The sequence below is a fragment of the Athene cunicularia genome, assembly GCF_003259725.1.
Source record: "Athene cunicularia isolate RWA chromosome 2 unlocalized genomic scaffold, athCun1 chr2_part1, whole genome shotgun sequence".
NCBI lineage: Eukaryota > Metazoa > Chordata > Aves > Strigiformes > Strigidae > Athene > Athene cunicularia.
Window position 1 is genome coordinate 96,175,940 of NW_020799095.1, and position 6,623 is coordinate 96,182,562.

General features: G+C 37.0%; 1 pseudogene; it reads right to left on the reverse strand.

Moving 5' to 3' along the window:
• Positions 1 to 494: 494 nt before the first annotated feature.
• LOC113476098 lies at positions 495 to 1,263 on the reverse strand (annotated as a pseudogene).
• Positions 1,264 to 6,623: the final 5,360 nt, after the last annotated feature.

Below are 6,623 nucleotides of genomic sequence, written 5' to 3' on the forward strand. Positions count from 1 at the left end.
GAGGGTGTCTCTATATCCTGATAACAGTAGTATCTAGTATTACTAGAGTATTAGAAACACAGGGAATACATCATTTTCCAGAAAGTAATGTATATTTGTAAACTGAACTCTGAAGTTGTACAAGTGAAAGAAAATAAAGGGTTTTTTCCAGAGTTGTTTTCTGGAGAACTATGGGCTGTTTGGAAATTAATTGCCAATTTCAACCTGCATGTTTGAAGTGGCATATCTCAGCTCAGAATAAAATTTATTAATTGAAATAAAAAACATTAGAATCAACACATTTTTGCCAGCGAGAAACAAGTATATTTATTCCAGTTGCGTAAAATTCTGGACTTCTGGAGGCGATGAAGTCATCTAAGGCAGTTTCGGCCTCCCCTTGGTTTCTGAAACGTCTCCCTCACAGGAAGCTGTCGAGATGCTTGAAGAAGTGATAGTCGGTGGGTGAGAGGTCTGGTGAGTACGTGGATGAGGCAGAGTTTCGTAACCCAGCTCGTTCAACCGTTGCAGCGTCGAAAGTGCAACGTGTAGCTGTACGTTATCATGGAGAAGGATTGGACCCTTTCTGTTGACCAGTGTTGGGAGCAGCATTGAAGTTTCTGGTGCATTTCTTTGATTTGCTGGACATACTTCTCCACCATGATCGTTTCACCCAGATTCAGGAAGCTGTGGTGGATTAAACCAGCAGCAGACCACCAGACAGTCAGCATAACCTTCTTTTGGTGCAGATTCGGCTTTGGGAAGTGCTGCAGAGCTTCATTGTGGTCCAACCACTGAGCCGATCATCGCCAGTTATTGTAGAGCCATTTCTCCTCGCACACCACAATACAGTCGAGAAATGGGTCATTCTGGTTGCAAAAAAAGAAGTGCCAACAACAACTTCAAAATGGCGATTTCTGTGATTCTCATTCAATTCATGCGGCACCCATTTGTCGAGCTTCTTTGACTTTCCAATCTTCTTCAGATGCTCAGAAACAGTTGATATGCTTACCTCAAGTTCTTTTGCGAGTTCTCGAACAGTTGTGCATGTATCTGCTTCCACCAGAGCCTTCAATTCATCATCGTCAATAGCAGAAGGACATCCATGACCTTCTTGATCTTCAAGGTCAAAATCGCCATGTCAAAATTTTTGGAACCAAAGTCGCACTGTCTGTTCATCACACTTCCTTGGCGATATACCTCACTGATGTTTCGAGCAGCTTGCGCTGCTTTACGTCCAAGTTTGAACTCATAGAAGTAGATCTGTCAAAATTGCTGTTTTGACATCTGAACTTCAAACCTCCAAAATTTGTCAAAAACACAGATTATATTATAATTTAATTATACAGTGTGAAAGTTCATACATGAGCTTTTCAAAAATATATAACAGTACACCAGCAGAGAAGGTACTATTCCTGAAACATATACAATGAAAATCACATTACAAAACAGAAATTAATTTCCGAACAGCCTAGTTTTAAGGTCTATATACTTTAGGTATTCATAACAAGGAACGTTATTTCACAGGTATTGTTTTGCTGATTAAGGATACCAGTCAAACACAGACACCAGAGTGAAAAGAGTAGGTGTATTTTACTGGTGATATCCAAATAATGTAACAGTGTAATACAGAAGACATGCAGTAAGAAAAATCAGAATAGTGCACCTATAGCAACAAATAGGAAAAGGCAGGGTAATGCATCAAAACATTACTACCCGAGAGAGAGAATAGAGATTAAGAAAGATCCATCACCACTTGCATATACAATCCCTACCAGCACAATGGTTTTCAGTTATAAAATATACAGGATTCATCTATAGGTCACTCTGGCTTGGGCTGGTTGTCCAAGCCTGAGCACTTCAGGTGTACACACCAGAATGAATTAATGTCCTTTGATATTACACAGTGTCACATGACCACTCACATGACCATATTTATGCAGAACTGTAAACTAAGCTTCTTCATATCATATCATATCATATCATCATATCATATCATATCGTATCGTATCGTATCGTATCGTATCATATCGTATCGTATCGTATCGTATCGTATCGTATCATATCATATCGTATCATATCATATCATATCATATCTTTATTATTCAGTGTAATATGATCAATAAAATGTCCGTTTCTTCAACTGTATCGATGCACCATAGTATGTCATTAAACCATGTACACAACAGGAAATAGCTTACAATGTTGTTACACCACTAAAATATTATTTTTAGAGAAAATACAATACTGTAGTCAATGCTGAAACATGTTTATTTTAAAGCTTACGTCCTTGGAAGCCAGTGCAATGTCTGCTTTGGTACTGCCTTTTAAAGGAGCAGTGAAGCATAGTCTTTTGCTTACTCAAGCTCAGCTGATATAGAATAACAATCCTGATCTACTCAAGCAGAAAGGTTGTTAAATTAATTATTTTTTTACTAAATTTTGATTAAATCTCAATAAATACTGCATATGCCTAGATGTAATTTAGAAGACTGATTTGTTTTTTTTACAGTTCTGAAGATTGGTAACTGGTAGAATAATCTGGCTACAAATTAGTAATGTACATATCATTTACCAATATGATATATATCTATTCCAGCAATGGTATTCTTGTGTTTCTTTACTTAAACACTTACAACGTGTAGCTATAGGATGCTGTTATTTGGACACTTTAGTATGTCTGCTTAAGTGTCAAGGGGCACTTAAAAATTCAGAGATACTCTCATATCATCACTTCAGCCAAAGTAAAATGCTTGGAAGCTATCAAACTTAATTCTTTGTCTACAGACTACTTTATTTTTACTTATAAGATATCTAAAAGCAAATCCATTATTTTACACATGCAGTAGACTATAAATTTCCAAAGCATATGCAAAACTTCAATATGTTCCTAATACTTGTGTTTGTCGATCCTCCCATTCATAGCTACTCATAATTCCCAAAGATAATAATGGGTACTGAAAATGTATTTACCAAAGAGATATAAATAAATGCCCAGCTACCATGTTGAACCTTAAGAAATGGCAATGTCTTGAATATTCTGCTACTGTAAAACTTAATACACAAATTCAGTTTCAGCAAGTGAATACAAAACATGGGATTTTCATTTACAGTATAGCTACTTTACACAACTGTGGTAATGTAAAAAAAGCACTACAAGTAAGCAGACTATATATTATATAACTTTAATTTTTCAAACATGCTGAAATGGTTTAAATATAAATGATAATTACACTGACAGTTTTACAGAGCTATAAATCTACAAACAAATATTCCTACTTCAGGTCATTTGGATGTTACCCGGCAAGTACTAAGCACTGCAGTTGGGATACTCTGGAGATCTGTACTGAATGACAAGAAATCATAGCAAAACATTAGGTACCAGAAGAAAAATCAACAGACATAGAGTTAGTATAGCAAGAAACTGATCTTCTGTCATCTGCTGTTAATTCTCATGGTGGTTGGTTGTTTTTATTTTTTCCATCTACCTGTTAAGTTTATCATAGATTTATTCCAGAATTTTATTATATTTAAAACAATGGTGTCTATTGTTATGGTTAAAGTAGTATACTGTACTGCAGTAATCACAGCCCAGTGATAAATACAGAGCATGTAAGTGTGCCCGTCTTCTGATCCTTATTTGAGTGGAAAAGGACACGGGTATGAAGTATGTAGGCATTCATCTATTTTTGGCATAATTCTTTAACATTTCAGGAACTTTAGAAATCAATACCTGCTGTGATCTGCAGTTCATGGCTGGTGCCAAGACTTGTCAGCCAAGAAATGTGCTTTGAATATAGAAAAATATTAATCAGCAACTGAAAAATATTATTTATTATTGTATTAATAATTTGGCTTAAACCAAGGAGGCATGCATGTTGCAGCAAAATCACACACAGAGAAAATAAAATTATTACATTACAGAGCTTCTTTTTAGTTGGGCCACATGTTGAAGCTGTCCGCTGGCCATGAACAGAGTGAATATTATGGGCCATTTTGGGCTCAGAAAACAAAGAACAGTTATTCTAGCTATCCGTTCCTAATGCCAGTGTTGACAAGGTATATTTCATTCATGAGCCACATTAACTAGCAGTCTGCCAGGTTTGCACTGTCCCTGTGAAGACAAGCACCACCACCTCTACACTTCCTCTTCCAGACAAACTCAGTGGGGTGCATGAAGCCTAGAAAGTGGAATCAGACATTTGGAGCAGAGGAACTGGAAAAAAGATCAAAGTGATAAGGTTCAGCCACAAAATGGTAGAAAAAATACCAAACTGCATGAAGAGTAGGACTTGTCCACATGGGACATTTTTTTAATAAACTTTCAATGAACTTTTAAAGCTGATGAGTTAACAGAAGGAAAATGATGCAAACATCCTCGTTCAAAATCAAAAATGTTTAATGCAATTTAGTTTTATTTACTTAATGGGTAAATTTACACACATGAATTGTCTTTGTGACAAGTGCCAGCCCACAGCCAGAGCTCATAAGAATCTTCTTCTGGGATGGGAGTCAAAATTAGTTGCTCCTCCTATAAAAATACATTTTTATATTTTTATCATATACTTGCAGTCTGAAATACACTCCTGATTGAGGACCAAAATCCTTTAGGAAAGACTTGTGTGGGTACATGAAGGGACATAGCCCTTCAAAAGTCTGCAGTAAATCTGATAACAAAATAACTGCAGACTCTTCTCCCAAATACCATTGTTCATCCTTTATAGGAGTAATAAACATAGTTATACAGGTCCCTAGTTAAATACATTAGGAAAATATTATTAAAAAGTAATTCAACTAAGTTAACCGTTCACCTGAGAGAACAAAAGTTCACCCTCTTAAAGAAACCACATTTTTAAAAAATATATTTATTTTTCAAAAGTCTTGACAATCCATTTAGGTTTAATAATTAAATAAACTGTGTGTCATGTCCCAGTAATATCTTTAACCTTTAATTATTAAGCTAGAGTCTGGAATTTATGATATCTTTTTTAATCTTCCCTGTGGGATCACACCACACACTGTAGTTTGTGCATGAAGTAAGCCTTTTATTTATTTTTATATGTCTGCTATATCTTTCCTCATAAAACCCTCTAAACCTAAAATTTTTCTCTTCACCTGATGAAGAAAACTGAAATAAATATTTAACTGAAATACATATTTAACCTACCAAAACTGTCTAACATTTTTAACAAAATTTTCAACATCTGTGTTGGAAGACAGGACAAGAAGACCTGAACAAGTTGTGGTCAAGAGAGTCTAACAGTCCTTATATATAAGGTTATGCTTTCCCACTGATGCACAGTGTGAGAGACACATCCACCTTCATACCACAGTGAAGCTAGACAGATGCATAAATCTAGTAAACCCATGTTAGGCTTTAGAAGAAATCATGTACACCCAAGAACATCTGCTGTATTTCATCTTTGCCAAGCAAGGTCTTTCCGACCACTCTATTCTTGGTACAGCCCATCTCCATATTACCTCTTTAAAACAGCTTAATTTTACCCTGGATTAGAGCTGGTATGTACTGAACAAATGTGTCACCATATAATGCCCTTAAAACTCACCAAATTTTTATTAACAATTAATCTATATTCTATACATTTCTGCGGTAGAGAGGAGTTTCTCGATGTGATATCGGGGAGGGTTCTTAAATGATCCCAAGAGCAAGATTTAAGACACAAACAAGGTCATATGCCATACTACTTTATGAACTTTATTTTCTATAACAACTGATAAGAGCAATAGCACAGAGAGAAACAGAAAGGAAAAAAGTCAGAATCCCTAAGCAAGAAAGTGGTAGATATGCAACTAATTGCCACCACCCTCACCAGGGATCCAATGATGTTCCGTTGGCTTGATCTCGGTGCAGATGATGATGTTCCACACTCCAAGCTCTGCCAAAGTCTCAGGCATCCATTAACAAGCATTAACAAGCATCAACAAGCAACAAGCATTAACAAGCATTCTGAAACAGGAGTACACAGTCCTTTTATCGTCCCCGTCCCCACAACTTCTCCAAAAAGTCAGCCCATTTCCATGGGGCTCACTGAAATATGTGCCACACTGTGGTCTTCCATGCGTGCATGCCCAGGTGTTCATGGTGGTCTTGCTGGCAGCGTTCGACCTGCAGTGCCTTCAGCCTCTTCATGTCTTCCTCACCACGATTTCCTGTTCACCCAGTTTGCAAGCAGGTGCAGCTTGATGGGCACTGCCAAGCCTGCTGTTCTAGCTTTGGGTAGATGTCATGGTTTCGTTGGGGACTATTCGTCTCCTTCAAAGTGTACTTCTTCACAGTAACAGGATGCTGAAGCCAAGAAGTGGTAGTCGCGAAGCAGCAATGCTGAGACAAATGAGTCCAAACAGTCCCTTACAAGGAGTCTCTGAAGACAGAATTTTTTATTTAAGTGCTTCGGCATTTAGGTAATTTTCCAAAGCAGTGAACTGTTTCTCAGTTCTTCAGACAGAGACCTTAATGGTTTGCACCATAATGCAGATCCTCATGGTAAAACTACAGTTGGCAAGCTGACATCTATTTAATATTGCTCTTCCTCCCCAAAAGCATTCAGAATTCCTACTTCTGATGCCTTCTCAATCCTTGCTCCTGTGTTTGTGTATGTGTATATGTTAAAAATTTCCTCTTGTTG